Here is a 10,294-nt window from a genome sequence, read left to right on the forward strand (position 1 = left end):
CAGCAGGAACATGTCTTAATTGTAGTTTTGATTATTTGTTGTTTCATTTCCTTGATTTTTTTTTTCTCCAGGGAAATATATATGAATGTTGGGTCTACTTTTTGTATCATCAATATTTATTAAATTGTCTCAAATCTTTTTTGTTTTGCCTCTTTCACTCTTTTTACCCCTTTTTTTTTACTTTGTAAAACGTGTCTTCTTTAACTCAGTTTTTCCCTTAATGCTTTATCTGACGTGTATCTACTCTTGTGTTCTTTCTAGTTCAGTCTCTTTTCCTCTTTTACCTCAATTTCTTTCCTGAGTTCTGTTACCTCATTTCTGAAATGTTTCTAATGCTGATTAAAGCTATTCTTTACTATATTAGTAATTTTCCAAATTTCTTTTAAATTATTTTGAAATAGTATATTACGGTTTTGAACTGCTTTGTGGTCATGGTTCTCACAAGGTTTTATTTTCTGTCGAAAAGTTATTTGGGGCACGAAATGAGCTAATCTAGACATAATGCCAATCACAAAGTAATTTCTTGGCTCAGCCTCATTGGCATAGACGGTAGTGGGCTGGACTGAGTGTGGCATGTGACTGATCACACTTCGGATCTTAATAGACTTGAAGAGACCCTGGGCATACATATGCTCAGGATCTTGCAGAACTGAAGGACTGGAGAGGGGAAACTTCGGCATGGCAAGACCTCATCAGTGGTGCATATTTTTCTTTTTCACTTTCTCTCTCTCCCCTGTGAATACAACACATTTCCTTTATTATGAATAAAATAAACTTTTAAAAAGAAGTAATTTCTTGAGAAACAGTGACTTTTATTCTGCAAATAATCAATTATTGATTGTAAAATAATGGGAAAGTACACACAAGTGTTTTACTATCTACAACTTATAGTATGGTTAGTGTCATTAACAGTGATATACTATTTGAACCTTTAGATAAAATGTATAATTTTATAGAATGATATTTTGTGGATTGATCTGCTAGTAAAAGTCTAAAAGTAAGAACTAAGATAGGAGTATTCTTTTTATCTTTCATTTTCCCTACCTTTTGGCAATCAATATTAGTACTTGGAATAGTGCTTATACTCCACTCCCTTTCAACAGAGTACGGGAAGTTTTAGCCAATGCAATTAGACAGGACAGTCAAAGAAAAGACATCCAACTAGGAAAAGAAGAAGTGAAGTTTTCTCTGTTTGTAGATGATATGATGCTATATATAGAAAATCCAAAAGAATACATATGCAAATAAACAAACAAAAAAAAAACAACTCCTGGAAGTGGTAAATGGACATAATAAAGTGGCAGGATACAAAATCAACATACAAAAGTGTATAGCATTTTTATATACCAAAAATGGACAAACTGAGACAGAATGAATGAATTAAATCCCATTTACAATAGACACAAAACCCATAAGCTATCTGGAAATAAACCTTATCAAAGACGTCAAAGATCTCTACAAGGAAATCATGAAATTCATTGCATCCCAATCATACCATCAGAGATATTCCTCACAGAAATAGAAAAATAATCACAAAATTTGTCTGGAACCATAAAAGTCCCTATATTACTAAAGCAATACTGTACAAAGGGAATAAAGTAGGAGGCATCTCACTTTCTGACCTTAAAATATACTATAAAGTTATGATAATTAAAACAGCATGGTTTTGGCACAAAACAAACAGGAACAGAATTGAGAACTACCAAATGAACCCCAAAACATACTGCCAACTGATCTTTGACAAAGGGCACAAGACAATCCAGTGGGGAAAAGAAAATTTTTTCAGCAAATAGTGCTGGGAGAACTGGATATCCACTCACAAAAGAATGAAACTGGATCCTTATCTTTCACTACTAACAAAAATTAAATCAAAATGGATTGAGTATTGACATAAAACCTCATACTATAAAAATACTGATGGAAAGTACAGGAAAAACCCTTGGAGACCTTGTAGTAGGCAAAGATTTCTTAAAGAAGACCTCCAAAGCACAGGCAATAGTCTCCAAAATAGACAAATAGGGTAAGAAACTTCTGCACAGCAAAAGAAATAGTAATAAGTAGAGTGAGAAGACAATTCTCAGAGTGGGAGAACATTTTTTCAAACTATACCTCAGACAAGGGACTGATAACCAGAATATACAGGGATCTCAAGCAACTTATGCACAAAAAATATAATCAATCCAATTAAAAGATGGGAAAATGAATTGAACAGACAATTCTCTAAAGAAGACAACAAATGACTCAAAAATGTATGAAAACATGATCAGCATCTTTTATCATAAGGGAAATGCAAGTCATAACCACAATGAGATACCACTTAACCCCAGTCAAAATGGCTAAAATAAAAAAGATAATAATAAATAATGATAAATGCTGACGAGCCTATGGTGAAAAGGGAACTTTCCTACACTGTTAGTGGGAATGCAAATTAGTACAACCACTTTGGAGAATGATATGGAAGTTACTCAGAAACCTACAAATAGAAGTACCGTACGACCCAGTAATTCTACTCCTAGTTATTTACCCAAAGGATAGTAAAACTCTCAGTCAAAAAACACTTGCACATCCATGTTTGTTGCAGCATTATTTACAATTGCTAGGACACGGAATTGACCCAAATGTTCAAATATAGACGACTGAAAAAAATTGGATATGTACTCTATGGAATACTCAACCATGAAAAAAATGGGACCCTGACATTTGACATAAAATGGACAGATATGGAAGACTTAATGCTAGCAAAGCAAGCCAGACTAGGAAGGAGAGACTTTGTATGTACCCACTGAATATACTCTGATTTTCTGTGCTATATAGCAGAAACTGAAAGTTTGGAAGATATAGAAGCAGGGAGGGTAACAGTAGATACTAGAGAAAGTAAGGATAGGGGTAATGGGCGGGTAGTAGAGACAGAGAACAGGGGAAGAAAAAAAGTACATATAATTGACAAAAAATGAAGTTATTTGCTCATGATGATGTACATAGTAAGGTCTTTATCTTGACTGATACACATGGCATTTGTGCTGGAAAAAGCAATGTTGTACATTATAAAGATAAATGTGATTAAATGTAAAGTAAAATTAAATAAAAATTTAAAAAGCAAAAAACAACTATTTGATGCTGCTAATATCTATTGTGTTTTCAGATGCACATGTTGTTACAACTGCTATAAATGTTTTCCTAAAGTTGTAAGAAACTATTATCTTAATATTTATTCTGTCCACTACTTTTTCTAAGAATTATTTTATTTTACTATTTATGTATTTATACATACATACATACCAGAGAGGGATGGAGTGAGAGAGAAAGAAAGTGAGAAAGCAAGCTGCCAGGTCCAGTTCCACGGCTGGCCATGTGGGCTTAACCACCGCATCACCTGGAGGCTGCACTGTCTACTATGTTTTTTTAAGAGGTTTTTGCTTAGGATTCATGCCAGAGAGAAATATAAAGAGTGAAGGGAAAAAAATGAAAAAATAATCCCCCTAGGGGGGATGACTGCATTACAATCCCTTATCCTCCATTCTCCTGCTGGGTTTTGGGCATGCACACACATGCCTAGCATGAATTACAAGCCACCAGGTCTGGGAATTAAACCATAGTCAACCGTGTAACCAGTCCAGCAATGTAACCACTATGCCATCAGCTAGACCTTTGTCTATAATTTTTAATATGACTAAAACAAGTCAATAAAATTATTAACTTATTTGATGGTTGATGCATTCTGATTTAAGACGGAATTTAAGTGAATAAGCAGAGAACAAAAATTTTAAAACTATTTTGTACTTATCCACAACATTGCTATTTAGAGTTAAAAGGCACACTAAGTAATATCTTGTAGAGTACTATATTTAAAAATAAGGGACTACAAATTCTAATTGAAATCGACATTTTCTATACTACTTTTTCTACAAACTGATAGCAATTATTATATAAGAATATCTATAATGATGCTCATTTTCATAATGTTTACAGTTATTCTGAAAAACACAACGTACTGAATTCTACTAATCTATAATTATGAACTGATCTATGCCAAATATCAGAAACAAAAAAATAAGCCCATATTTACCCAATAGCTAATTAGCATTAATGACAAATTCTACAATAAGTGCACAAGGAACTAGTAGATGGTGAAATGGTTACATTGGTGGACTCCCACATAGTCGACTACAGTTAAGCCCAAGATCCAGTTCCTTAAAACTCACACTGGGCACGTATGCATGCATGTCCAAAATCTTGATAGGAGACTGGAGGAGACGGGGCTGCAGTTTGGCCGTTCCCTCAGGGTAGGGGTGGGGGAGGATTTCTCACTTTCTGTCTCTCTAACTCTGTTGAGTGTATGTGCCCTATAACAAAAAATTACTCTATAAAAAATGAAAAAAGTGCAAAATCACAAGTGTTATGTAATTTATCTTGCTGTTTTTAATTTTTTAATTTGCTGTATGGTATGTGTGCTCACCAGAGAGACAGGGAAAGTCAGAAATCATCTCCTGGAGTGATGGCCACACCACAACCCCCTCTTCTTTTGGGATTTTGGATATGCATGCACATGTTCCTGGTGTATTTTTCCAGCCACCAGGTCCCTGACTCAAACCATGTAGTCAACCATGTGAGATCTAGCCACCTTCTTTGTTTTCTTTTGTTTTTTAGAATTATTTATTTAATTATATTTGTTATTATTATTCTTGTAAATAGTTATAGGGCATATGTGTTCAACCAAGAGAGACAGAAAAAGAGACAAAGAGAATGGGGGGAAAGTAAGTCACCAAATCTAGAACTTGAACTGAAGTCAGCCATGTGGGAGTCAATTGTCTTAACCACTATGACAGCCACCTGCTTAGCCATCTGGCTCTGCCTTAAAATTCAGTTTGCTTTGGTTTTAATATGGCCAAATTATGTTACAGAAAAGAACTCTAAAATACTATCTGGAGCTGGCCCCATGGCTTAGTAGTTAAGGGAGCCATGTCCCACATGGCAGCCATATCATATTCTATTCTTAGCTCTGGTGGCTTAAGAAACATGCTGGGCACAAAATATGCTGCATACCCAAAATCCCAATGGGAACTGCAGGGAAAGGGGACTATGCCCCATTAGGAGTTGCTTTCTCTCCTTCTGTCTCTCTTTCTCTCTCTGTCAAGTACACACGTCCCCTGGCAAAGAAAAACAAAATAAAATAGAATGATATTTGTAAACTATGTTTCAGAAAAAGAATTTTTAATATACAGTAAATTATGTTTCAGAAACAGAATTTTTAATATACAGAGGGCCATGCAGTCATATGTTAGTTAGTTATTATTTTGACAAAGAGGTTAGTCATCAAATTAATGTGGCAGGTTTTTCATTGTGCAGGCTAACATTCAACAAACTCACTAATTAAATGGGTCTCTAAGGTTTAGAGACTGTATTTCAATCATATGTTATAATCAACAATTCTTTTTTTATTCCTGTACTTTCAGCTCAGGAAATAAGTCTGGCACACCACCGATTTGGAAATTAATTTCAACCCTAAAATGCTACATTATTATTATTATAATTATTATATTATCATTTTATCATTACTTTAAAGAGATTCATTTTGAAAAGCTATTCTGTTTTCTTTTTTTTAAAAGAATCATTTAACTATATTTATTCATTCTCCTTTTTTTTTTTTCTTTTGATGAGCGAGAAAGAGAGAGAGAGAGGAGAGAGAGATATGATGAGAAAGCAAGCCACCAAGTCCAGGACTTGAACTGTGGCCAGCCATGTGGGAGTGTCCAGCGCCTTAACAGCCAGCCACCTGCTAGTCCCCTGAAAAACTATTCTGTTTTCAAGTACTTGTTACTATTTCTGTTATCATTTCTATTACATTTATAGAAATTGAGCTTATATCAAGATAATATTTACAGATCTTATATTTTTTCATTTAACAAATATTTATTGAGTGCTTTCAATAGAGTAAACTCTCCTTTTTACACAGTTATCTATTAAAATACAGCATTGTTCATTGTCCCATATGGAATGAACTACAGATCTCCAAAACGTTTTCTTATAGTTTATATTTCTTAGAGTTATTAAGTAAAAATAAAATTCAATTTTACATTTTAATTTTTAAAACCCATATATAACTCCTACTTGAAAGCTTTAAAAATATTTGTGCGGCTTTTGTAAATCCATTTTAAAATTTCTTAAAATCATTTAAAAAGTTTCATTTCTATGTGTACTTGACAGGTATTGCTTTTCATTTGTAAATTTCCTGTTTACAATCATATCCTATTTTTTGAGTATTTACATTTGTATTTTTATTTCTTAGTTTACATTCTATTTAAAAATTATTATTCTGATCACTATTTATCAACACAGAGACTGTTCCTGATGTTTGTTAAATGGGGTAAGGTGAGGGGAAGCAGTGTACAAAAGAATTACCTGAAGTATGACCTAATTTTGATAAAAAACTTATGTACATTTATATTATTTTTATGACTGCTAGCATTCTCACATTTATACAATTAAAGGTTAATGTTATTAATTTATTGAGAGACAGATTCTACTTCTATTTGTAGAAGTCAAAGGGACTGAGCTCTCTTTACCTGTGTCCAGGCAGCGAGGACACGAGTGTTAGCTAAGGCAGTCTCCTTCACAGTCTTAGAATGTTGAGAGGCTGGCATAAAGTTAGGAGAGAACAATATTGACTGCTGGACGTGTGAACTGATGTGAAGTCCAGGAGTGCAGCTTTTACTAGGCTTTTTGGGCACTTCCTTATCTGTGTCCCCATTTCATTTAGTTGTTTTCTTGCTGTCAAAATCCATCAGTGCCTTCCTTTTCTGTTTAATTATGTGCTGTTTTTTGGGTTGTTTCTTTGTTTACTGTTGCTTAAACCAAATTACCTAACATAAAACAGACATAGGTGTTAGACTCTCAAGGACATGTGAGAACTCTGGACCTGATTTTCACTAGCATTTTAAGAAGGAATTCTAAACTGCATGTATTGTATCATCAAAGGTAAAATGTTGTATTCAGTATAGCCTAAGGTCACCCACTGAAGGCAAAGCTTCAGGGTGCAGCACTGTTGCAGTCATTGAATATAGCACTACGCAGGTTAAGAGTTCAATGACTGCACTGTTGAGTAGATGCTTTAAAATGCATCGGACAGTATTAAAAAGAAAAAAAGAAAAGATGTACTTTTCCAAATTCTCAGTCAAAGGAGTAGATAGAAACCAAGAAACATTTTGTGACATTGCTTAAAGTCTCTAGGATCCTCAGGCTAAGGTAGCCAAAACACAAAAGCAAAATTCAATCCCATCACTGAATCCACAGGATTACCACATCTTTGAGATGAGAGTTAGAATACTAATCTTAAAAGAATTACACCACAAGAACTGGAATAGGTATATCACAGTCTTTGAAAACTTCTTATTCCCCTTGCCTGACAAGTAACCTTTTATGACTTATGTGATAGGGTTGTTCATCCCAGTTTGAAGATTTTATTACTCTTTTTTACAGGAGTTCCCTCGTAAGAAGAAGCCAGAAATCCACATGCTTCCAGACCAACCACCTGTCAGAGATTCCTCTTTATGTTGTCAGATTCCAGCAGCTCTGATTTTATCCATGGATTAATTAGAGAAATTTTCTGATTTATATTGCTAAGTAATTAGGGAATTAGTAATCCATTAACTTTTATGTTACTTTATCAACCGGGGAGAGGGGCATATTTTTTAATCAGGGTAAATTTAGTAATATAGATGCATTTGTGAGAATTTCTATATGTATTATGTAAATTTCTAAGTGATTGTAGTCATTTTTTCCTTTTTTTTTTTTTTTGCTTGACTGACATAAATATAGACCCAACCATGACTCTCATCAAATGGCACTGCACTTCCAAAAATGACTTGGTAGATAATAAAGAATCTAAATTATTTAATAAAGTGTAGGAAGTAAAATGAAAACAACAGCAACAACAATAACAAAAAATAATAACCGACAGGTTTTCTCTGCAATATAATTCTCCTGCCTTATCCTCTTGAGTAGCTGGGACTACAAGGTATGCATCACCACACCAGACTTTCAGGAGGGGCTGGGAATTGAACCCTGGCCCTCTAGGTGGCCTCTGCCTGACAAATAGGATGTGTGTGTGTGCTACTGTAACAGGGCTGAGAGGTGACCTTTTTTTTTTTTTTTTATAGAGAGAAATTTTTGCTATAGGGTGTTTGCACTCACCAGAGAAAAAGTGAAAAATCACACACCCCACCATGGGTGGCGGGGGAGGTGGTCACACCACAATCCCTTCTCTCCCATTCTCCTCTTAGGATCTTGGGCAGACACACATACACACACACACACACACACACACACACACACACACGCCCACTGTGAGTTTTAAGCTGAAAGGTCCAGGACCCAAACTCGGTCAATTGTGGGAGTCAAGTGACATAGCCATTATGCCATCTGCTGGTCCCTAGGAGGTGACTTTTGAACTATTTAACACACTAACTCACTTCCTAACCATATTTCTCCTCTACATGAAGGTAATTACTTGACCAAAATCTTGAGAAATGGGGTGTTGTGATGTGTGTTGTTTTGTAGACTAGCAGGCCAATGAAATGCATGATGGTTAAAGAGACCTTTCCTTTTACTAGAAATGGGTACATCTTGGATTAGTAGAGAAAAGCAACAATGAACATCATAAGAAAAGCAAATATGTGAAGTAGGCAATAGAGCCTGCTAAGGTAAGAATACTTCTATCTGTGGAGATATTTGAAGGTCTACAGATCTTCTACATTCATTAAGACCAAAATAAATAGACAACCCATTCAAGCCTTAAAATAGTAGGCATTCATGATGATGTCTGTACTAGTCATTCTCTGTATGTCATATTTTAATAGGACCCTAAACTTGTCATGTACACAACACCCATCAAAATTAATTACTATGTCCTGCTTAGACATACGTTATAATATCTAAGTGAATTATAGTTATTTCATTCAAACTGTTAGTGATTGATTAGATTTGGGAGACTGTGGTGAACTGGAAAACATAGAGTAGGAATTCTAAGAACTTCCTAGAAATGATTCTGCTTTTAAAAAGAAATACGAGAAAGGGAACCAGCAGTTAGCGTAATGGCTATGTCGCTGGACTCCCGCGTAGTCAACCGTGGTTCACGTCCCGGACCCGGTGGCTTACAACTCACGCTGGGCGCGTGTACATGCGTGCCCAAGATCCCGAGAGGAGAATGCAGGAGAAGGGTTTGTGGCATGACCATTCCCCCGGAGGGTGATTTGTCGCTTGCTTTCTGTCTCTCTGGTTCTGTCTGGCGAGCTCCCGTGCCCTATAAAAAAAACCCCCTCAAAAAAAAAAAAAAAAAAAGAAATACGAGGAAAATGCAGTGGCTCTTCCATCACTAGACTATAACCTGTCTGAATAATGAATGCCTGGAACTATGGAAGTATCCTGTAATGATGGGGCAGTTAGCCTATTGTCCATGCTGACATGATGAAGATAGAAGGGCAAAAACATAAAAAGAATTCTCAATGAGTCCTTTGAGGGACTGAGTAAATCAGTTGTAAATCTTTCTTTCTTGGGTTCCTTCACATAAGAGAGAAAGAAAAAAAAAGTCTTTACTATTTTAGACAGTTTAAGTTACGCTGCTTTTTACTTCTTAAAAAAAGATGAAATAAGTTCAAGTATGGGGATTAGACACATACTTTCTTAGAACCAGTATGCCAGAGGCTGGTGGTTTCTCACATAATACCTGGCAAACACAGACTCGCCCTAATGAAGAGAGGGCAAGTCCATGCAACAGCAACATGGATGTGGAATGTGAATGATTGCTTTAGGCTTCCCCTAAACGTCTCATAGGAATTTGTTATAGTCTTTGTACTATGAGAAATGGAGGGGGAACCAGCAGTTAGCGTAATGGCTATGTCGCTGGACTCCCACGTAGTCGACCGTGGTTCGCGTCCTGGACCCGGTGGCTTAAAACTCACGCCGGGCATGTGTGCGTGCGTGCCCAAGATTGTGACCATCCCCAGATCACTTTCTCTCTTTCTGTCTCTATGTCTCTCTCTGTCTGTCTGGTGAGCGCACGCACCCTATAGCAAAAAAACCTCTCCAAAAAAAAAAGAAATGGAGAAAGCTCAGACCTCCTGTGGATTATCAGACAATGACTCTGACTGCCACCTGCATTGTTTTTTTTTTTTTTTGAGAGTTTTTTGTTTGTTTTTGTTTGTTTGTTTGTTTGTTTTTTGCTATAGGGCATGTGCACTCATCAGAACAACAGAGAGAGAAGACAGAGAGATAGAAAGTGAGAAATCATGCCCCAAGG

The sequence above is a fragment of the Tupaia chinensis genome, unplaced genomic scaffold (genome assembly GCF_000334495.1).
Source record: "Tupaia chinensis unplaced genomic scaffold, TupChi_1.0 Scaffold000298_1, whole genome shotgun sequence".
In the NCBI taxonomy this organism is placed as follows: domain Eukaryota; kingdom Metazoa; phylum Chordata; class Mammalia; order Scandentia; family Tupaiidae; genus Tupaia; species Tupaia belangeri.